At 42.4% G+C, this 23,765-nt stretch overlaps 1 long non-coding RNA gene across 1 annotated transcript; it reads left to right on the top strand.

The window, feature by feature from the left end:
- The first annotated feature begins 5,049 nt into the window (after nucleotides 1-5,049).
- Nucleotides 5,050-21,744, top strand: LOC118496838. The gene is made up of 2 exons (XR_004899398.1): nucleotides 5,050-5,301; nucleotides 21,287-21,744. It is a non-coding gene; the product is annotated as an uncharacterized LOC118496838 (long non-coding RNA).
- Nucleotides 21,745-23,765: the final 2,021 nt, after the last annotated feature.

Genomic DNA, 23,765 nt, shown 5'->3' on the forward strand with positions numbered 1-23,765 from the left:
TCCCCCACTCGGGTCTGTCTGGCTTTAATATAAATGAACGACCACACGTCTCCTAGAGCGTCTGGTGTATCATTTCAGCTTCCTGGCTTTCATTCAGTTTGGATCTTAGGTGCAGACAGGGTCTTGTCTACACAACCTTTTTTATCATCTCAGTATCATTATAATCTGCCAGTTTATTAAGAATTAATAGATAATGGGCTGGCTCTGTTTTCAGCTCTCTTCAGCCATTTCTTAGTAAATGGGGGTTTCCAGGGAAAGCATCATGGGTGAGTGAACACCCTACCTCCACATTCATATTTAATCAAATGCTAAGAGGTCCTTGGGCAGGAGCTCAGGGTTGGTAGGGGAAATCTGCAAGAAACCATGGGGTCTTGACTTTTAAAGGGACAGTCTGATTTTGGGTAATACAATACCAACAGTAAGTGCAAGAAAAGAAGATTGAGCAAATAAGACATTTGCTTGATATTTTAGTGGTGATCTTGCCTGAGTTGAGTACGGACTGCAAACTCCCAGGTGAGGTTTAATCTCTTAGTTTTCACTTTGGAATAACGTGGAAAATACGAGCCTCACTGTGTCATCGCCACTGGGGCAGGAAAGCCTGGCTTGTCACTGTGGCTGCACTTATTAAGAGTCAGCTACTAATTGTTCTCATTAGAGAGACGAAGTGGTGCAGTGGAAAGAGATTCGGGCTTGAAACTCAGTTCCATCACTTACAATACATACATTAGGAAGAAACCAAAACCTTATGTATGAGCCAGTGACCCTCTTATCGGGACAGAAATGTAGGAGATGATGTGTTTTGCTAACAAGGGCTGAAAGAGGACAATTCAGTTCTATTTTGGAATCAACTGAACCAATGTGAACCCGAGGACTAGATTTTATCCGGGTGTCTATAGCTAGATGATTCCCACCTTAGGACAATGGGCTTTAGGACCTCTGCCCATGGAGAGGCTGAGCGACATAGACTGGTCTTGGACTGACTATAACCCTAGAGTTTGCTCCATAGATGCATGCCTGTGCTGGCCAGCCCACGCCAACTCTCTTGTCCAGGTAATGATAATAATTCTGTGTCATTGACTTTAAGCCATTCTTAAGAAATCTAGGACTACTGCTAGGTAAGAAGTAGTATGCTTCATTTCCAAAATAAAGTCATTTAGAAGGATGGTTAAAAAGACCAAAGGGCAGAACTCAGATTCTAAGCCTGGACACTGGTTGCTCGTAGAGCTGGGACTTGGGGTCAGAAAACCAGCTACTCTTTCCAGATGAGGATTTTTCCTCTCAAGTTTGGCTACCAGGAAGTATAAAAAATTATGTGCCCAGCTCTTTTGTTTTCCTCAGCGTTGCTTTTTTAGAAGTAATTTCTCTTTCATCATTATTTTTTTTTTATCCTAAGGTAATGGTTCAGGTTTATTACACATGATTTTACTTGAAGCTGTCATTCATTCATTCATTCATTCATTCACAGGTTGTAGTAGTTAAAACAAAGACTGGGGTCTGACATAGGTGTGCATACCAGTTTTTGCCATATTGCAATTATACGAGTGAGAAGAGTCATTCAATATCTCTGTCTTCTTCTGTCAGCTGGGGCAATACTAGAGGTTAATTCACTGAGTCTCTGTGCAGATTCAGTGAGATGCCACATAGCACCCGGCACGGAGAAAGCTCCCAAATCCTTTCACGATGTTAGGATGTTGGTGTAGGATAAAAGCACAAATGAACACCCACAAAACAGGAATGGCAGTTAGGACCCTTGCTGCCTCCCCAGCTGAATTCAGGGCTGAGATTAACTTGAATATTGTTCTCTACTTGTGCCACTTGAGCTACTGGTTCTTTATGACCTGTATTTCCAAACCCTGAGAAATCTGTGTTCATAGGGACATAGCCACAGGCACCCGACACTTCTGGGTTGTCTGTCTTGAGCCCCCAGAGTACAGCATTGTAGACCAAATGCCAAACAGCTTTCCCACTGCGGGAATCTCACCGATCCCTCCTCCTGAGCAGTAATTGTGCTTCCATTGCCAGTTCAGCTTTCTTCTCTTAAGCCAGCAATCCAGTCTCACCGGTGATTCTCATGAGGCCAGCGGTGAATGTGGCTTCAACGGAAAATGTTGTTTGTGCATGCAGTGTCAATGAAGATGTTATTAATACAGCTTTGGGAAGACAGCTGCTGGCAACCTGCTGGGGAAGCCACAGCCACAAACACAGTCTGTCTGATCAGTGGGTCATCCCACAGTCGGGGCTGGGAGGCACTTGGAAGTCATCAGGTCCAATCCACAGCTGATGTCTGCATCCCTCTGTTCTGTGGCCATACAACCTAAGTTCCTGTGATTTCAATGGAAGAAAATTTGTTGTCCATGGTAACTCCTGATTATGACTTCTGCCATCTCTGGACAAATCTATTCATGACAATTTTTTGTTTCAAATGTGGCCTCAAATTTGCTTTTTCAGAATATCTTCTCACTGATGCTAATTTAGAACCTTGTAACTATAGGATACAAACAAAATCTCTTCCCCGTGATAACTTTACAGACTCAAAGTGGATAGCAGCGGGTCCAGGGAGATTTCTCTGCTTGCAAGTTAAGCATTCCATTTCCCCAGGTATTTCTCAGATAACGTGACTACTTGATCATTATTTTCTTAGACTCATATCCCAGCTCCACCTTGAACTAGCTGTGTGACTTTAGGCAAGCTACCTAAACTCTCCCAAATCTCAATGTCCTCATATATAAAATAGGAAATGAATATTTGCACATTTATTTAAAACTGTGAAGCTTTAGAAAGATATACAATTGAAATAGGTAAAGGTGCTTGACAGGGTGCCTGGCATATAGCAGGCATTTAGTACATTGCACGGTTAGTATTGTTGCTGTTTTGTTTTGTCATTCACCTGCGGGCACCCACCCTATGTGTGTTTGACTAACTCAGAGGTGATTAAAACTTATCAGGCCTATAAATTACTACATGATCTAGTCACTGCCTCCCTTTCCACCCTCACTTTTCCCTGGCTCTTTCCTTTGTTGGCCACGCTCCATCCAAACTAGCCTTCTTGCATTTGTTTGCATGTGCTAAACTCTTTCCCCTTGGGGTCTTCTCTTTGGGCCATCACCTCCTCACCTGGATGCACACATTTTGCACACACTTTCCATCATAGCCTTTCTCAACTTCATGCCTCATTTTTCCAAACATCCCTTCTGCAAAAGATGTTTTCCTTGACTGCTCATTTAAACAAGCTCCCCAAGAAATCTCTTGCACTGCACCCTCTCTTTGTTCTTCATAACATTCATCAAAATATGCAATTATGTATTTACCTATGTGTTTACCTTAATGTTTGTCTTTGCTGCTAGACTGTCAGCAAGACAAACCCAAGGGAAGAGTCTTTTTATTTTAAAATATTTTGTTTTCAACATGTTATAATGGAAAATTTTCAACATAACAAAAAAGTTGAAAAAATAGTGGGGTAGACCTCCATATGTATATCCTTTAGATTATTCAATTAACATTTGGCTATATTATCTTATCACATATTCATCCATGCCTTCATCCAACCATTCATCCATCCATCCACCAATCCATCCATCCTGTTTCTTGATATATTTCAAACTGAGTTGAAAACATCTGTACGTGTCACCCTTAAGTACTTCAGCATGCACATATCATTAACCAGAGTTCAATGTTCAGAGTTCAATGTTCAGCTAACCAGAGTTCAATGTTCACCTCTTTCCTCTTGAGGTGAAATGCACAAATAGTGAAATGCATAAGTATTAAGTGTAAAACTGGTTAATTTTGAAAATGCATATCCCTATCTAACCCAATGCCTATCCAGATATAAAACACTAATATCACTCCCAAAAGTTTCTTTATGCCCTTTCTCAGTTAAACCCCAATTCTCCTCACCCTTAGAGGCAACTACTCTTCTGATCTTTGTGAACATTAGTTTTCTTTTTCTAAAAGTGTATATAAATTGGAATTGCATAGCATGTATTCTTTTTTGTAAGATTTATTTCACTCAACATAATGGCTTTGAGATTCTCCTAAGTTGTGATATATAAGCGATAGTCTATTTTTTCTTGCTGAATAGTATTCCACTGTATGGGCATACAGTTTGTTTATCTGTTCTTCTGTTGACGGACACTTGAGCTATTTTGTATTTGTAGCTACTATGAATGAAGAGGTTATGAACATTCCATTATATTCATTTAGCTTGTTCTTTGGTTATTATGCATAAAGAGACCATGAGTAGTCTATCACATTTTGTCACATCCGTGTCTCTTAGGAAAGTATCTAGGAGTAAAATCGCTGGATCATAGAGTAAGTGTAAGTTTCCTTTTGTGAAACACTACTGGACTTTTCCCCAAATTATTTGTATGAAGAGGCTATTTTGTTTACTACCATCAACCAGACATTAAGTGAATTGGTCACAAAGTAAATGAATAACAAATATTTGTTAAATAAATGAATAGATAAGTATGGTGAATATTCTAACCCTTCCCTATTATTTACTAGTGAAGTCTGACAATCCATGAATCAGTTAAGTTTTCTGAGCTTTCAATTTCACTTTATAAGGGCATAATAAAATGTGTCTTAGATGTTGCTAACATGATTAAAGCTGAAGGGCCAAGGATATGGGCCTGGGTGTGGGAGGTGTTAAGAGGTGAGTAGCACGTCTCATTTAGTATGACTGCACCCTTCCTTCTGTCCCCTCCTCCCAGGTGGTCAGGGAACATGCCGCCGCTTAGGCATGGGAGGGGCCAGGAAAACTGAAGGAGAGAGAAGCACTTGGATCAACCATTTGTCCTCTAAAGTTGGCATTTATATACTTCCTGCTCCTACATTTTTTCTTCAGATTTAATGTCTAGGTTTGTCTGATTTTTAAACTGGGTTATTTGAATGTCAAACTTTCGATAACACTTTAATAGAGGTGTCCATTAACCCGTGCTAAATGAGAGCCCAGCGTCTCTGGAAATACATGTGACATCCACATGAATACCAAATGCCTTCATTAGGCGTAGCACTTACGCGATGAATACCAAATGCAGAGTCCCACTCAGGGACCCAGACTTCCTCCTGGGAGTTGCCAACATATCTTTGCATTTCCTCAGCAGCACTGCTCGGCCCTGTTTGCTGTTTATTTCCAGGTGATGAGACGTGGCAATTGTGGCTTTGGCTGAAGTACATAAATGGCATCCTAATCACCAAATTCAGAGATGGAGGGAGGAAGAAGCTGGGCACATCACCCAGGCAGGAGTCGGCAGGAGGAAGCCCGCTTAGTATGCAAGACACATTCCAAACACTTCATAAAAGGTGATAACTTTCTTTGACCAATGAATATATTATTTATAAGTGATTCTGATGCCTTCTTCTCTCCCTCCTTCACCCCCAGTCCTTCTGCCCCCCATTTTCACAGTACATTGTAGCACTTGTTCAATGATGAAGCCCCTCACGATAAATAATTTATAAAGCAATTTACAAGTACGTTATTTTTAGTGATAAGACCTGGAAGGAAGTGTTTTACTGATACACACACACACACAACCATGGCTCATAAGTAACGAGATATCAGAACACCAATAAGTAAGGGGGATGGGCATGAGGTGAAGGGTGTTATAAGCACAGAGCTGGGTCCTTATACATGAACCATGTGAAGTGTGTGAAACCCTTGCATGATAAGCATGAGAAAATGCACTGAAAAGAATCTTTTTTCTTAATTCTTGGTACCCAGCTGCTAAAGTCTTTCACATGGTGTGATTCTAAGGGAAGACACTTTCCCCTTAATGTCTACCTTCTCTTGAGCATGTCCGTTGATCCAGGCCCAGGGCTAAGAGTTCTCCATAAATTATCTCAGTTTACCTTTACTGTCTCTATGAGGCCTGTGTTACCATCACCCCATCACATGGATGAAGAGACTAAGGCTGTCATCTCCAAGCTTTCTGTATTCCCTCTTTGAACTCTAGATCCAGTGAAAGCCACTCATTTAACTACTCATTCTGAGAGCTGGGATGTGTGGATGGACGATACATCTCTAGCAATGCTGTTAACAGAAACAGAAGGCAAACTGCATCCACGCTGTGGAATTTTCTAGTAGTCATGTTATGAAGAAGGTAAAGAATAAGGTGAAATTAATTTAAAGGACATTTTATTTAATATAATATGTCCTAAACATTCTTATTTCAACATGTACTCAATATTAACGTTGTTAATAGATATCCCAAATTCTCTGTGTACTGTCTCAGAAACCCAGTGTTGGACACATCTCAGTTCAGACCAGCCGCATTTGCAGTGCCCGGTATCAACAAGCATCATGTTGCTATTGGACTGGGTGGCACGCCTAGAGGGAAAGGAAGGAGGCTAATGCAGAGAATAAAAATATCACTGCAATGTGACATTTGCCCTCAGAGGGATCAGCACAGGGTGGGTCAAAAGGTGGCAGAGCGGGGACAGACAAGAAGTACAGGAAGGAGCAGTTCAGGTGCTGGGAGGCAGTCAGATCAGAAAGCATGCACAATGAGATCGGAACTTCAGCCATTCCCCACTCCCCTAGCGAGTACTAATCCGATTTCTCTGCTTAGCACAGTCTCTGCTGTTTCTTTGCTATTTTCTTTACATTGATTTACGTTTTTAAGCTTAAATTCATTTAGCTATGGAAATATTTGATACTACCATTAACAGAAAAGCAGAATTGATTGTTATAAATATATTAACCATAAAATAAATTCAAAGCAAATAAAACAAAGCTATTAAATTCTAGCTGTGTATTTTTGCCGATGCAAAGCTTTGGGGTCTGCTTAATCTTTTTTTAAAAAGGAGCGGCGGGGGAATGAAGGGGGGTAACTTATGTTTGGGGCTAAGATGGACTACGAGGGGCTATATTTATGCTCCATAATAAAACAAGCAAAAAACCAACAAAATGTAGGCAGTAATGGTTTCCAAAACTTGGACAAGAGGCAACAAAGGACAGCAATCCCTGAGAGATGGTAAAAAATGAGGTGAGCCCTGAGACTGACCCAGCTGCATGCCTGGGGAGTCATTTGTCCTCCACTGAGTACCGCTCTGATCCTACCTAACAAATCTTAGAAGCAAGACCCCAAAGGACCAAACCGTTTCCAAGTAATTTAACTTCGTGCTAGAACAAAGCTAAAGAATACTTACAGGAATATAAAAACCCCCAGGCTGCAGTGCAGGGAGAGAAAGCCCAGGTGGAGCCTGGTAGCTGAGGAGACAGCACAGCGTGCAAGACGGTGAAGGCAGCCAGAATTCACTGGACAGAGTCCTGAGCGGGGCGGGGTGCTGCACAGGGAAGGAACCTCAGGCCTCTGCGGAGAGCCCTCCTCAAGCGTTCACCTGAGTAGTGATCAGTACATTTGTGCAGGGAAGGGATGGAGAAAAAGTATCTTGTGCTCATGCTGGGAAGCCTGGGAATAGTGCCTGCTCCCACCAGCCAGACTGGAAAACTGTGTGATTCATGGAGCATGGGCTCAAGTTCATGTAAAGGTCTTGCCGCAGGAGTGGGGAATAATTAGCCCTGCTTAAGAGTGAATATTCCTCTGATCATACCTAACACGTTTTAGAAGCAAGATCCCAGAGAATTAAACTGTTTCCAAATAACTGCCTCCAGGATCATGCTAAAGCATAGCTTGAGGACTATAAAAATTTCCAGCACCCAACAAGGTAAAATTGGGAACTGCTTGCATCTAATCAGAGATCACCAGGCATGCGAAGAAGTAACAAATTATGACCCATCGCGAGGAGAAAAATAAATTGAAACTGAACCAGAACTGATGCAGATGGTACAATGAGCAAGAACATTAAAAAAAAAAGTTATGATACCTGTACGCCGATTACACCTCAATAAATCATCCTTTAAAAGAGGAACTCAGCAAGTGTTCAAAAATGGTTGTCTAGCACTAAACTCTCTTCTCAATATAATCGGACGTGGAGAAAAAGACTTGAAAGGAGAATTACTCTGTCTCTAGGTGAGTCAGAGTTACTCAAAGATGTGTCCATGAGTCATGTGAACTCATGTCCCAGAACCACTGGGGAGAGCATGGGACACTTGGGGGAACTCTTGGCCAGACTGTGCAAAGGGCTGGAGGCAAGAGATTCTGGGATCTTCCAGAAAGTACAGGGAACCATTTGGCTGGAACATACAGTGCAAGGGACAAACCAGGGAGAGGGGCTCTTTGAGGTGATCAGAAGCTGAGCTGAGACGTTTAAGTGTATTGGCATAAGTTAGGTTAGCATACTGGCTGAGATCCTGGCTTATGTTCAAATCTCCATTCTTGTCCTGTGGGAGGTATTGGAATTTGTTCAAGTTAAGTGACCTCTCAGAGCATCTCTTTTGTCATTGACAACACAGGAGTATCAGCAATTGCCTAAAGTGATGATTAGAGAAGATTAAATTTTATAACATCACTCACTTTTTTTTTTGCATTCTTCATGGGGCCTAACATCATCTGAAATGATTGTGTTTCAGGTTTAGTTTGATATTGCTGATATCCTGTACTCTTCACTTTCCCATCAGCCCAAGTAGGGGTCTCATTTGCTCTGTTCATGGTCCCATCTCTCGCACTTGGTATATGCAACACTGGACATGGAGTAGGCTATCGATACATATCTGTTGAGTGAAAGAACAAACTCAGGGAACATAACATGATATCTGAAACACTGTAGATGATCAGCATTAAAAAAAATGTTTATTTAGGTTCTTAGAACGAGCCCATGACATCAAAGGCATAAATTTGTTCCACCACGATCTTGCCAAGTTGTCAGGTGGGAAGTGAAGCCAGTGTGGCCAGTAGTCTGACTTCGAGTTCTCCCAAAGTTCACTGTTTTAAGTCCGGGTCCAGCAAACTTTTTCTGCCTCGGGCCAGGTTGAGTCATACTAGATTTAAGGAAAGAAGCAGTAAATAAAATGTTCCGTCTGATCTGCCTGGGTGAACCTCACTTCTGGCCCCAGGAGCTGGCCCCCTGGACCATGGCACAGAAGAGATAGTTAATAATAAATTACAAACATGGTACAGCAACCATAGGGAGACCCTGCGTTCCCTCCCACAGCCCGCGTATTCACTCACTGGTCTGCTCTACCCCATGGGCTTAATCAGCATCAAAGCGAAACAAATCCAATAAAATATTTCCCTGAGCTAGGAGTGAGTTCAATGATTCATTCTCATTCATTCTCTCTCTCTTCTTCCTGCCAAACAGCTGATCATAGCTGACGGGAGAACAAAGGAACTGGCGTTTCAGAGAAGTCAGCCTCATATCTCTCTCTCTCTTTTGCTCTCTCACAAGAATCAAGACCCTGCCCTAAAACTTGCCAAGACTTTGTGATAAGTGCCATTTGGATAATGGTGCCATTTGTGTCTTCCCAGTAGTTGGACATTAATATGGCACCTTATGGCTACCTTTTTATTGCCCGGTGAGCACAATGATGTGCTCAGAAATCCTCCTGCAGGGGATATAACTGACTGATGACTCCCAGCTGCTGCCCCAACAGTGACACCTAACCCATGCCTCCCACGAGACACCAGTGACTCAGAGCAGTAGAGGGTACTCCTTCTGGTACATGCTTGCAAGATTCAGGACTCTTTCCATAAGTGACTGTGCTTTTTCTGAGGTATAATTGACAAATAAAATTGTAATATCTTTTTAAGTATACAACAGGATGTCTTGATACATATATTGTGCGAGCATTCTTACTATCAACATAATTAATGCATCCATCATCTCTTATATTTAGCTTTTTTTGGTTTTTGGTGAGAACACAAGTTTTCTCTTAGCAAATTTCAGTTATACAATACAGAATTATCAACTATAGTTACCGTGTTATACATCTTAAAATGTTCATCTTATAATTAAAAGTTTGTACGCTTTTATAATAGGTGACTTTGGTTTGAGGAGTTGCCATTGGCCCAGCTGACATGTTCTCAGATCAGTGTTGAGGTTGAAACTCTTCTATCCATTTTTCTCCCTTCCCTCATTCTTCCACAGGTATCAGGCCTGAAGGCTCTCTAGCCTTTCTCCAGCATCTTGCTCCTATTTGTCTACCAACATTCCCTGTATTAAATCTCCTACACATCTAACTGCCTTCTCAGAGAGCCTGAATGAACACAAGTGGTGTCAGGCAGTAAGATGGGGCTGGGGGGCAATCTCACTCACCATTCATCTGGCAAACAGGATTTCACCCTGAGTGGTATACAGAGCACAGATAGTCCTTGGCACGAGTTGGTAGCCCAGTTGCTAATCTGGTGATCTGGAAAGTTGACTCAGTGGAGGGAAAATACATGTAATGCAATGACTCAGACAGTTGAAAGACATCAAGGGAACAACACCTACAAAGACAGCAGACAGGGAAAAATCTTCCCAGTAGATGGAGCTCAACATAGTCTGTATTCGTCAACTCAGGCTGCCATAACAAAATGCTACAAAACAACACAAATTAATTTTCTCACAGTTATGGAGGCCTGAAGTCCAAGATAAAGGGGTGGGAAGGTTTGTTTTCATCCAGGGGCTCTCTCCTTGGCTTGCAGACAGCACCTTCTCACTGTGTCCTCACGTGGTTGTTCCTCTGTGTGCCTGTACTCTTGATATCTTTCTGTATGTCCTAATTTTCTTTTATTATAAGGACACAAGTCAAAGTGGATTAAAGCCAACCCTATAAACCTTATTTTAGCTTAATTACCACTTTAAAGACCTTAGCTCCAAAGATGGTTACATTATGAGGAAATTGGGGGGACTTTAACATATGGGTTTTGGGGGAACACAATTTAGTCATAACACAATCATCCATCCACTCATCTACTTTGTATGGAAAGAGAAGTGGCCCAAGATGACACTATATCTAGATTCTTAGGCAGGGACCAATGGCCTGGCTGTCTGGTGAAGAGCCTGGAAGGAAAAGAACTGGAAATTCTGAGACAAGGAAGCCTGGGGTACATGCATGTGGATGGACACGTGGGAGTGGACAGAAAATATAAACATTTTTGTATCACATCTCAGTCCCACAGGAAAGCATTATCCATGAAGGAGGTACTGAACCACCGACTGGACAAAATGACTCAGCCAGTTGACATTAGCCAGTTTCCATTTGCAGACACCGTAAGGCCGATACGATGAGCACATGGACGGAGGGACCCAAATTGACAGAGACGGAGGCTACTGTGGGCTCAATAACATGAACTTCCACTTACTCGGGCCAATCTAGCTGCTGCCATCCCTGGATGTCCAACTTGTCAGCAAGTGACCAACACTGAGCCACTGACATGGCACCATTTCTTGAGGAGCTCAACCTGCCATCCGGTTTCCTGGGGCCTCCTCCAGCCTGGAAAGGTCAACAGTAGTCCTTGCCGGGACAGACCTTTGGTCTGCATCTTCTGTCCTCAGAGCTTCAACCCCCACCATTGCACAGGGGCCTGTGGAATGACAGCTCCCAAGGCATGGAAGCCCACATAACATGGCATGTAACCACGAGACCCGCTTCACAGGGATGGAGAGGTTGGAATGAACTCTTGTCCTCCTAATTACTTACTGTCTTGAGTGAAATTTTCTTGGAACTGTTCAGCAGTCTGGAACACTCACTTTTTAATCCTCCTTCCTTCCTCCCATTCTTCATGGACATCAGATCTGCATCTTGATCTCAAAGCTCTTTCCACCTTTTCTAGCTCACTCTCCTTTCACAGCCAAGAAAGCCCTTGCATTTCTGATCCTTAGTGTCTCCTTTTCTGAGAATCTGAGCTAACACAAATCCTTCTCCAGGAAGTTCCCCCTTCCCTGTCACCCCTGTGTGGTCAGCTTCCATAAGCTGCTTGATTCTGTGTCCTTTTATCACCCTGAATGACTCTACTTACAAGTCCTTAATTTAATTGTGACTATTCCAAATGTGTTACTAGGGTTGTATTTCACCTCTTCTTAAGAAGAAAAACCAACGTTGGCTCAAATCACTTGATCACATTAAAAATCACAGAACTCTCCTGTTAATGCATTGTACATAATTATATTTGAACTTTGTGTCTTGGGAGAAAATTAATATTTTGTGCTAATAGATACATTCAAATTATTTTTTAAAACTTACTTTTTTTGAAATAGTAGCAGTTAGAATCTTAGACATTAATCTTCCATGATACCCTATTTTATGGATTTTGTAATGTGTCCCAAATGTTGTATATCTTAAGTTTCAGTGATGACTAAGGTGATTTTACCATCCAGGAAAACCATAATACAAAGGTTTCCACTCATTTAACTTTTTATGACTTAAAGACATTTCACTTTGAAGACAAAACACACCCAGATGTATAAACACCAGTTAAGGGGATCGCAAAGTTATGTGTAACTGCTTTATTTGCTGCACTTGCCTGCTTTTAATTCATTTGGATTTAGCTAATCTCCAGATTTTGGAAACTTCCAAAATCTAGTATTTTATCCCATTCACATAGCAAACAACTGACTATTCCCTGTCTCATTTAAAAATTATTCCCCAGTTTCCCTTAAATTCATTTCTAAGCATTCCCAAATTTGTACACCATAACAAAAAAAGGACACATAATAAAATTGATTTTATTTTTCTCGATATCACTAACAGCATGCTTTCCTGAATTTCTATGTTCCTTATTCCACTTCTGAGGCTTCCAGAAAATTTTGAGATTCTTGGGGACAGAGGCTAGATCCTTCCTTTTGTTTCTGTGGCCCCAGAAAACACAGGCAGGTAGTTAGTGCTCATTAACTGCTTCCTGTTTTTTTCCCAGGTGCTACTGTTCCCATGTGGGGAAAAGTCTTGCTGTGAGGAGCAAGAATAGTAGAGATGGACCTGTGTGTCCTGTACGGGACTTCTACAAAGCACAAGAAAAGAATTTTAAATTACTTATAAAAATAAAATAGCTCTAAGCTTTTGAATTCTCAAAAATTCTCATTGCTCCCCAAATAAAGCCCAGTGTTCAGAAAATCATGATGCCGGTGCCACCATATTCTTCTGTGAAGTCCCTTTTGAGCAAAATAATGCAAGAAGGCCATTCCCATGATCTGCTTAGCATCAAGATAAGGTCAGGCATTAATTAATGTTGAATTTCCAAAGAATTCCTCTGGAAATGCATATGACATCTCCATTATAACCATAATTAGCTAATTAACCAATCAATTATAATGATTAATGTGATCATAATGAATGTATGGCAAATGGTTATTAATTTCTGGAGTTTCCAAAGTGAATGCATTAATCACAGTTCAATCCTTGGTATAATGTAGGTGACTAATTGTCTTCCCGAACTCTGGGTGTGATGTAATAACTCACATCTGCTGAGAACCTTTACAGTTTTCTAAGCACTTGACCACATGTTATTTTTTCTTTACAACAAATCTGTGAAACACTGGAAGGGAAGTGTTACTGTTGTTGATTCCATTTCACAGGTGGTAAAACTAAGTTTCAGAAAAGTTGGGTACTTTTCCCAGTATCACACATTTTTGAATTTCCTCCTTCAAATAGGTCTTTCAACAATTTTGGTTAGTATTTGGAGTTCTGGACATGAGCATTTATGCTAGACTTCCTCTATAATTTCCCAAACATTTTGTTACATGATAATGTCTAATGTTTTCTTAAAATATTAATGAGCCCATCACCATATTATAGACATGGAGGGAAGAGAATTTTACTACTGAAAAAGAGAACCCCTAAGTCACCTGGGAGATGAGAAGGGACTTTGGGTGCTGGGATCCCACTGCTTCTACTGTGAGGTTGTACGGGGTGGGGAGGGACCAAGAATCATTGCATCATTTTCATTTCCCTCCATTGCCAATCTTACAGCACTTAGCACCATTCCAAAGCCAATAGTCACAACGAACAAGTGTGCTTGTTGAAATAGATGTTCCTAACTGGATGAAGAGCAAACCCAAAGCACCCCAAAACAGAACCAAACAAAATATGGAAGGGTTTTTTTTTTGACCCAGACACAGAGCCCTAAAATGAAAAGTGTTACTTTGGCCTCTGCATTGAATTATTCTCTGATGTTCCCTGGGCTATTGTGTAACTTGGAGCACATGGTCACTACGAGTGTGGAATAAGTCAACTGGGAAATGTCAGAGGAGATGACCAGGGAGCTCAGCTCGAAAATGGGCTTGGAAGGAGAGGAAGAGGAGGGAGATCTTTTTACAACAGGGTAATAACATTTTTCCAGAGCAGAAGTGAGAGAGAAAGCAATAAAGACAAAGGCTTTACAGAAGTTAGGTGGGGACCACGAAGTAGTAGGAGGTGGGGCGAGACAAGAAGGCCAACAGAGGGAGAGTTCTTCCTGGAGGAACCGGAAAACCAAGGAGATTGGAAGTAGAACATGATGGAACAAAAACCTGGACCAGCTGCAGCCAAGATCAGTCTACATCTGTGGGAAGTGCTGTCACATTCCAAGCTTTTCAAGTAGTGGATGGATGTTTTTAGGTCTCGGTCTCCTACGAGGTCATTTACTCTGGAAAACGTCAGCAGCATTTGGAATTGACTCTGAACCTGGTGCAAGTTTTAATAAGGATCTTGGTAAGTGACATCAACAGTTCCGTTCCAGTGGGAGGGGTTGCCCAGGACAGGATCAGCAACCTAGGTTGGCCATGTTCACCTGTGCAACAACTGGCTAGAAAGTGCAGGCCTTGATAATTAAGGAAGGACTAAAGATTAAAGTTAACTGTGTAGGTGTACTTCAGTGACCCCCAGTTAACATTCTATGTATTTAAAAAAAACATTCTATTCTGTGGTTAATTCATTTTCAACTAAATATTATGTTGTAAGCATAAACACCAAAAGTTAAAGTAGCTTTTCCGAAATGATATATTAATTCATTGTTCAGTTCATTCCTCAACCATTTATTTAGTGCCTACTACACAATGACGCACCCCAGGGAGACAAAGGTAAATACTCTTAGCTCAGTAGGGCAGGCAGACGTGAAAGGGTGCACAGACTTTTTGGAACTGATTTGCCCAGCCAGTGTAGCCCTGGTTGAAGTGTGCACAGGGTAAGAAGCAGAAAATATCCCCCTTAGAGCTCAAGTCTAATGAGGCTGATTCAAGTGCTGTAGGTGTTGTAAGCTTGCTGGGAGAAGTTTAGCAATAATTCTCAGCATATTTAGCTGTATTCAAGAAGTACTGTCTGTATTTGGAAAAGGAATTGTGTGTAGTGGTTAGGAATGTAAAAATATTGAAGTATGTACATTTTGATCTTGTCCCTGGCACTTATTGGGTGGGTTCTGGATAAATTAACTCTGGCAATCAACCTCCTTTCCTATAAGAAAGACATATTGATACATATCTTAGATGGTTGGTTGTGGATTAAACAAAAATTATGTGTAAAACGCACAGTAAAATGCTTAGCAATGAGTGTCTTGGACTGGACACCCTAGCCCAGAATCTGAGATAAAGTGCTAATGTTGGAAGGAGCAACCCCAAGGCAAGGAGAGTGGGCTGGGAAGAATGGAAGTAGGCACCTGTGTGACCATTCTTTCGTGGAGAGCCACAGCAGAGATTTCCATTCAAACACACCAGGCTTGAAAAAGGCATGCAGAGACACTTTATCTGCCGGATCACTTCTTCCTCTTTCTGCCACCCATCAGTCACAATGTGCCCAGCCTGGTCTCAGAAATATTGAGTGTTGAGCTGGAGGGGGTGGGAAGTGACAGTATTGTTCAGGGAGTCCCCAGAGTGGGCTGGCTCCAGGAAAATCTGCTATTGAATCAGTGGACTGCGTGACTCCAGCTAGAGGTATCTTGTTTTCCCCTGATGCCTGGTTTTGATTAAAGGCACATGTCCTGTTCAAAGGCCCCTGCTTAGCTCAGCCTCTGTGTGCCCTTATGTAATTAGTTTGTTTAAACTGTGTCTCCGATTATGTCAGGTCTTGACTGTGACTCTAAGTACAAGAGTGTAATAGGATATACCTATTAAACAGATGTTGGACCTTAATGGGCATGTGTTGGACAACCAATCGGAATTAACTTTCAATAACTACTGTAGAACAAGAAAACATATCTCCGTAAATTAAACAAAGCAATATGGCCTCTCACTGGTTTTCTAGAGAAGTGCTTTCCTCAGATGGACTGTGTAGCAGAGTCAGTGGGGAGAGGTTTAATAATCAGATTCCTGGGCCTTCACTCACTTGATTCATGGATCTGGGGGAAAACTTAGGCATCTGAATTTTTAAAGAGTTCTTTCACAATTATGATATATAACCATGTTTGGAGGCTCTGAACATAGAGACAATAAGAGATGATCATTTATAGACAATCAATTTTGTATTACTAGAGACCAATATTTTCATTTGTTCTTCATCCATTGATTCATCCATTGATTCATTAAATCACTCATTCACTGATTCCTTGATTCATTGACTTATTCTTCATTAGTTTATTATTCCCTGAATGCCTGATAAGCACAAGTTGCTGGACTAGACTCCTTGGGATATTAAGAAAATGTCTACCTAAGACATGCTTCTGCTCTAAAAAGTGTTTGCAGTTAGCTGAGTATAGGGAAACTAAATGATGATTTAACACCTGGTATATTGCATGCATGTATGGTGTGCTTTAGCATTCACTGTCTTGTAACAGTCTTAAAGAGGAGGCATTGCCATCTCCATTTTACAGGTAAGGATACTGAATTCAGGAAGTTTTATTATGTTCACTACTACTGTTCATAAAAGCCTGGGGCGAGGAGACATGTGCAAAGCAATAAACATACTAAAGGAGAAATCGGTCAACCTCAGAAGCCAGCCAAGATAAGGAACATAATGAGTTAATAGGAGAGGTGGCCATTGTCAGCCCAACTGGGCAGAGAGGAGAAGACAGCTGTCTAAGCTCAGAAGAATGCAGTGAAGAACAAGGATTTCAATCAAGTAGAACTTCCAAAGCCTGGAAGATCATCTAAATCACCTAGGAGCTTCAAACACCATTCTGATTCAGTAGGTCTCAAGTTGGGCCTCAGATTCCGTGTTATTTTAAAAGCAACCAAGGTGATTCCAGGTTTGGGAATCAGCTACTTGTTTATAGAATGGATAGAGGAAGCAAAGCACCTTCAGGCTCTTCTTCAATATGTAGCTTTACTTGGAATGGAATCTAAACACTCAGGAGTCCTCTGTTGCCATTATTCTCCACATTTGACACATCACCAAGTACTGCCCTTTCTGTGGCCAGGTTATCCCTTTGATTCTGCTCTCCCTTCTCCAGCTCTGTGGCTACCATTTGGCCTTGACTGTCTTGCTCCTGAATGAACCACCTCTAATCTCTGCCCCTCCAATATATTCAGCCTCCATTCACAGCAGCTTTAACTCTCTAAAATGCAACTGATTGTGGCACATGATAGCCTCAGACCAATGAAAGGCTGTCCACACTCTCCACTGCTGGATCCCTTAGAATGGCCTTCCAGGTGCCAGATCACTTCTCCATTTATTTGTTCATCAATTTACAAAATGGGCTTAGTGCTTGTGATGTGCTAGGTGTTAGTGATTCAGTGAAGAAAAAGACACAATTCCTGTTATGTATAAGCTCACACAGTATAATAAACACTGTCAAGAGGTAAACGCATGGTGTTGGACAACACAGAAGTAGAGCCTCCCACTTGACCTGCAGGAGCTGGGGAAGGCTTCCTGGGGGAAGTGATGCCTGAAGGACTGGTATGAGAAATTCATTGGGAAGAGAGGTAAGGCATTTGTGATGGGCCATGGCATGTTCAAGGGCATAGCAGTAAGAGGGAATATTGTTCATTCAGACAATTTTTTTATAGTTCTGCATAAAAAGCAATTATGGAAGGGGTAAGTATTGAGTAATTATTAGGCATAAAGGTAAACACAATTCTAGGAATGATTTGGGTAGAGTAGGTGCAATGATGGCACCTAACTCTAACTGGATAGATTGAAATAAGAGATCACATTTTGCATTTTGAATGCAATGTATTGACCTAAAACCCAACTGCATTGTAACAAGTTGGGAGGATGAGGATTGACATCAGAAGCACATATGAAAGTGTTCAAAGTCATCTTGTGTCAATGGTTTGAAGTGGCCTGTGCCAAGACTCAGAACAAAGTACCCAGGAGTCTCAGGATACCCAGGGCCTGTGTTCAGAGCTAGGATTCACAGTAAAAATAGCACAGAGACACTGTGAAATGCCGAGAGATGGATTATTAGAGAGAAGAAGCACTAAACCATAACACATGAGAAAATCTTGGAGGAATTGGGACTGCTTCTCCTAGAGAGCCCCTTACCTGCTAATTATCCAGAGAGCTGTCCTCTAGGACTCTAGGTGACATAGATGAGTCAAAATAGAGCAGTCACAGGTCCACAGATCTCTGATGAGTGTCAAAAAAACCTTTTAGGACAGGAATTGTCTTCCCAAGGTGCTGTAAAAGACAACCAAATATTGGGTAAATGTTGGTATACTCTGCAGCATTTCTTTTTCTTTTAAAAAATATTTATTGAGATATGATAAGATGTGAAAATCCATACACATTTAATGTATACAGCTCAATGAGATTGGGGATAAGTGCACAAACTGAAACCATCACCACCAGCAAGACTATGGACATATCATTGTTTCACAAACTTTTCTCCTGCCCTCTTTTTTAAAGATTTTATTTATTTATTTTTAGAAAGCAGGGAGTAGAGGGAGAAAAAGAGGGAGAGAAGCATCAATGTGTGGTTGCCTCTCACGTGGCTCCCGCTGGGGACCTGGCCCACAACCCAGGCATGTGCCCTGACTGGGACTTGAACTGGTGACCCTTTGGTTTACAGCCCTCAATCTACTGAGCCACATCAACCAGGGCTCTCCTGCCCTCTTTTTAATTATTATCACTATCGTCATTGCCATCATCATCATCATCATCATCATCATCGTAACAGTTTACATAAGATACAGCCTCTTAACAAATTTTAAATATGCAATTTGATATGATTAGTTTGCACCCTGTGCCGTGCAGTAGATCTCCAGAACCTGCCTATCTCACATCACTGGAACTTTGTATCCCTGTTTCCTCCACCCCCAGCCCTGGCAGCTACCCTTCTACTCACCATCTACTTCTGAGTTTGACTTTTTTAGGCTCTACCTACACGTTTTTTCTTTTCAGGTCTGGCTTCTTTTGCTTAGCAAAATGTCCATTCATGTTATTGCAAATGACAGAATTTCCTTTTTTTGTTATTTATTGGGATAATATTCTATCATATGTTATACCAAGTTTTCATTATCCATTTGCCAGTCAATGGACATGAAGGTTTTGTTTCCACATCTCGACTATTGTGGGTAATGTTCCAATGAACACGAGAGTGCTAACATCTCTTCGAGATCTTGATTTCAATTCCTTTGAATATATGTGAATATTGCTAGAGCACCTGCTAGTGTTACAGAACAGACCCGGTGGGGGGCAGGCAAGATACTGTTACTGAAACATGCCCCCTCCCACCTGGGGTCCCCTTTACTGTGGTTTCTTTGCATGCACCCAGGGAATTGGAATTATGGTTCTCAGTGCCAGAGTTTGGTGAAAAGGAAAGGAACTATTTATTCAAAAGCTATACAGACTTCGAGTAAGACTTAATGTCTTTGTTATGAACCCAAAGTCCCTTAAAACACCCACAAACACTCATAGTCCTTCCTTCCCCCCTTTGCCCAGTCAGGGCATTGCATCTGAGGAAAAAATAGGAGTCTGTGGCTCGGCTAGCTCTCAGTTCTTCCCAGTAACCCATGCTTGGTTGGCAGGCTTCCTGCAGTTCCCAGCACCATCAGTTGTGTCACCTCGATCTCCAGTGCTTAATCCAAACCACGGGGTGCCTTCTCATGGCCCACCAGTGAGAGTCCGTTCACCCCTTTCCTTCCCTTACTGCCTCTCCTGCATTCTTCCAAATTGCTAAGAGAGAGTTCTGCATGACTGCTACATCTTGTTTTCCTGCTTCCTAAGCCCTGTGCTTAAGGGAGCCCCCAAACTGCATGGATAGCCCCAAAACCACATGGTTCCCTTCCACATGGCTGCCGTGCTTGGGTTTAAATCCCTGTGAATCTTCCTCTGCATCCCCAATTCTGCCTCCTCCCACAGTTGGCTACTCCTGCCAGCATTCCCATATGTTTCCAGCTTTTCTGGGCTGCCATAGTAAGTCCAGGCAGGTGTGGCCCTGTGGTGTAGAGCAAACCATCTCCAAGCTCTCAGCAAACATGCTGTAACTAGGGGGAGCTGCCTCCCAGTTATGTCATGGGTTGAAGTCACTCTCATCTCCCTGGCTCAAAGCATAGCCACAGCTACTTAAGATGTCTATGAAGCTAGCCAGCTGTTATAGATATGTAAAATAACCAGTTTGCATATCAGGTGTGAAGCTGGCCAACAGTTGATAAGCAAAGTAACTCTCAATGGTCCTGTTCCATGTGTCCCATCCCCCAGTTCAGACTTGTAGGAGTGAGGATATCTTATATTTTATAATTCCTGGACACCCTGAGTTCTGGACCCCATTACAAATCCCTCTTTTGAGAGGGGACCTGGTTGCACCCAATTACACTAGGTCTTGCACCTAGTAGGTCTAATTCTCTGATCAAAGACACCACTATTTAGTGAAAGGGCTATGTAATATTTAGAATGTTGAAAGAGTTAAGAGAATGTTGTAGCACATGTGTTGGAAAACACTTTCTGTAAAGGGCCAAATATTCTGAGTTTTGCAGACGTCTTGTTCTGTGTGTGACTACACATCTCTGCCATTGTAGCAGGAAAGCAGCCACAGACAATGGGCAAGTGGACGTGGCTGTGTTCCAACAAGGCTTTGCTCACAAAATCAGACAGGGGGCAGCATGTGGCCCGCAGGCAGGATTTGGCTGGCCTCCGCTTCAGCCGACGGTGAGCAACTCAGCTCTGAAGTCATTCAAGCAGCTTCAAAGGTTCGCACTGAAATGCTCTTCATAAGAGAACTACAAATGCAGACAGCCACTGCAGAGAACTTAGAACTTACTGAGAAAAACTGAGTCCAATTCTCCTTCTACGACAAGGAAATGGAAACTCAAAAAAGAAAGGAGCTCATTCCGAAGTGCAGAACTAGGCAGTGGCGTTCGCTTTGCAGAAAGCAAGTGAAGAATTGCTTATTTTTCTTATATCTGCATATTTAAGAAGTATAAACAACACTCATTTTTATGGTTCATAACAAATGTCTTCAAACCTTCATGCCTTTGATGAAAGCCTTTTCTTCCTGGTTCGGGAGCCTTCCGCTGGGTGGGCGAGCTGGCTCCTCTCAGGCAGATTAACATGCGCATTATGAATGCGCTGTCAGTGTCAGCAGGCTCGCTCTTCCAATTTTACAAACATCTTTTCTTTCAGGAGCTGGAAATGTTCTCAAAACTGTCCTGAAAGCCAGTAATGCTTTCGGTCGTTGTCACCTTCGCGAGGAACAAGCTGCAACTCCGCTTTCTGACTTCATTCTCCCGGTGACATTTTCCACACAGGCTCTGACAGAGACAGCAATTATAAAGACATCCAGGTTGGCATTCAAGGATTCTTGAAGTTAACAAATTGTCCAGGGATAAATGACAATGAAGTTGGCAGCCTGCACACTCCTTCACGAAAATGCATGCAGGCGGCGATCAGAATCAAGCCTGGAGGAGAGAGATGCTACCCCTCACCCGCCGTTCACGGCATGGGGGCATGTTGGGGTTACCCCACGACCTGCCTCCTTAGCAGGCCATTTGGATGAGGCCAGCTGGGCTGTGGACCTGCCAGCAGGTTTGAAGAGTAGAAAGATTTCAGAGAAAAGCAATGAAAATACGTGTTTAAACACATATGATGTAGCTTCTTGATTTGCCGACAGTGTTCGAGGGTAGGGATGGTGTTTATTCAGATCTCATTCACTTCTTTTTTATATTTTTATTTATTGATGTGTGTGTATGTGTGCGAGAGAGAGAGAGAGACAGAGACAGAGACAGAGACAGAGAGAGAGAGTTGATTTATCCTTCCACTTATTGAGGCATTCTCTGGTTGATTCTTGTATGTGCCCTGACTGGGGACTGAACCCACAACCTTGGTGTATCTGGATGATGCTCTAACCAGGGTCAAATCTCATTCACTTCTGCATACAGTTACCATTCACAGGCTCCCCCACTGCCCCAAAGCCTATCCTGTCTGTATAACTTGACCAGTTCCACATTCTAGCATTTGGGTTTTGTCTCTTCACTTCCCCACTCAAGCACCCTCTTTTCCAGCCATTCAGAACTTTTCACTGTACTGGAGCCTTGTACTCTGTTCCCTCTGCCTGGAATTGCCTCCGCCAATTGCTCACTGAGCTCTTAGCTCTAAAGTCACCTCTTCTGTGATGCCTTCTCTTTCCATTCTTATGAGGACTGTCTTTATTCACGGATAGAGATGGAAGTTGGGGGACTCACCATTAATGCCTCAGGAGCCCTGGCATGGTCAAAGGAAGCTTTACCTAGAATATAGAGGTCATCGTGAATTCAAGCCCAGTTCAATTCCTAGTGACAACCCCACAGTAGGACAGCTGAGTCCGTCAGGAAGCAGCAAGCCCAAAGGTGCACCACCAAGTCCTAATGAAGCAAAATTAATAACTCAATGCTATTAAATGCTTCTTATTTGGAAGGCACAATTTCAGCTCTGTGTACATACTACTCACTCTTTATAATTTAGAGTCTGTGAAATGTGCACTGTTATGCAAGCCCCATTTTACGGATGAGCAAATGGAGACACAGGTTTAGAACTTCTCAAAATTCTCATGACTAGTGACGGTGACAAATTAGTAAGACAGGAACAGTCAGGCGGCCAGTGGGAAGGGAGATTGGGCCAGGGGCTCGGAGGGGAAAGAGGGAAGGTGTCTGAGCCTCTGAGCTCATCACCACAGCTCCCTTGCCCTGAGAATTTGAAGGTTTGCTGAGTATATGAGCCTAAGGGAAGCCTGCCCCAGACCTTCTTCCTAGGGTGTTGGCTAGAGTTGGTTAGAGAATTTTTTTTCCTTAGAAATTTCCTCACTCTTAACATCGCAAGCATATACTCCTGAGTGCCAAAGGATCATGCTGCTCCTCCCTCCAGATCAGCGGGGCCTGGGTTAGGATCCAGAAAGTGGAGGATGTCTCTGCAGCCCAGGCCGGGCATTCTTCTCGGTCCTGTGCTTGTGTCGCTCAGCCTCGGTCTATGGCCCGTCATCTAAACCTGTCAGTCCCACCCTGCCCCATCAGGCCTTCAATCCTGTCAACTGCCCCCACCCACCCTGTTAGTCTCCTCTCACAACCAGCCTGGGCGTTTTCTCTCTCCACCCCTATCCCTGGGTCTCTAAATCCTCCTCATGTGTGTGCAAATGGCTGTCTTCCTGACTGTGTAAACCCAATCTCACCAATTATTTTAGTGCTTTCTCATCAACCACCACAGGGATTTGGGGAGGTTTCTTTTCCTTTTCTTCTTTCCTTTTTGTTTTGGACGAGGGGTGGGCAGTGACAGAAATGACAGGGAAGGAGCACTGTTTGCTTAAAGTTTGTAGGTGATAAAAGTCTGAATATGTTGATTTAATGAGTAAAAATAATTTTTACCATTCCCAAAATGGAATGAACCCATAAAATCTGTTTACAGCAGATTTGATGTGCTTTTGACAAAGTTAACGTATTGATGATACTTTATCGTTGTTTTCCTCTGGCTGCTAGGTGGGATGGGGCATCCCCTCATTTCTCCCAAAGCTACCTTAATGTCTCCCACTTGAGCGTGCTGAAACTTCACTTGTCTCCTAACACATTTTGCATCTTCTTGTCTCAAAGTTGTTGGGGTAACTGTAAGAGCTGCCTTCCTCACTCAAAGTGTGGGG

This window comes from Phyllostomus discolor, chromosome 9 (assembly GCF_004126475.2).
Source record: "Phyllostomus discolor isolate MPI-MPIP mPhyDis1 chromosome 9, mPhyDis1.pri.v3, whole genome shotgun sequence".
Classification (NCBI taxonomy): domain Eukaryota; kingdom Metazoa; phylum Chordata; class Mammalia; order Chiroptera; family Phyllostomidae; genus Phyllostomus; species Phyllostomus discolor.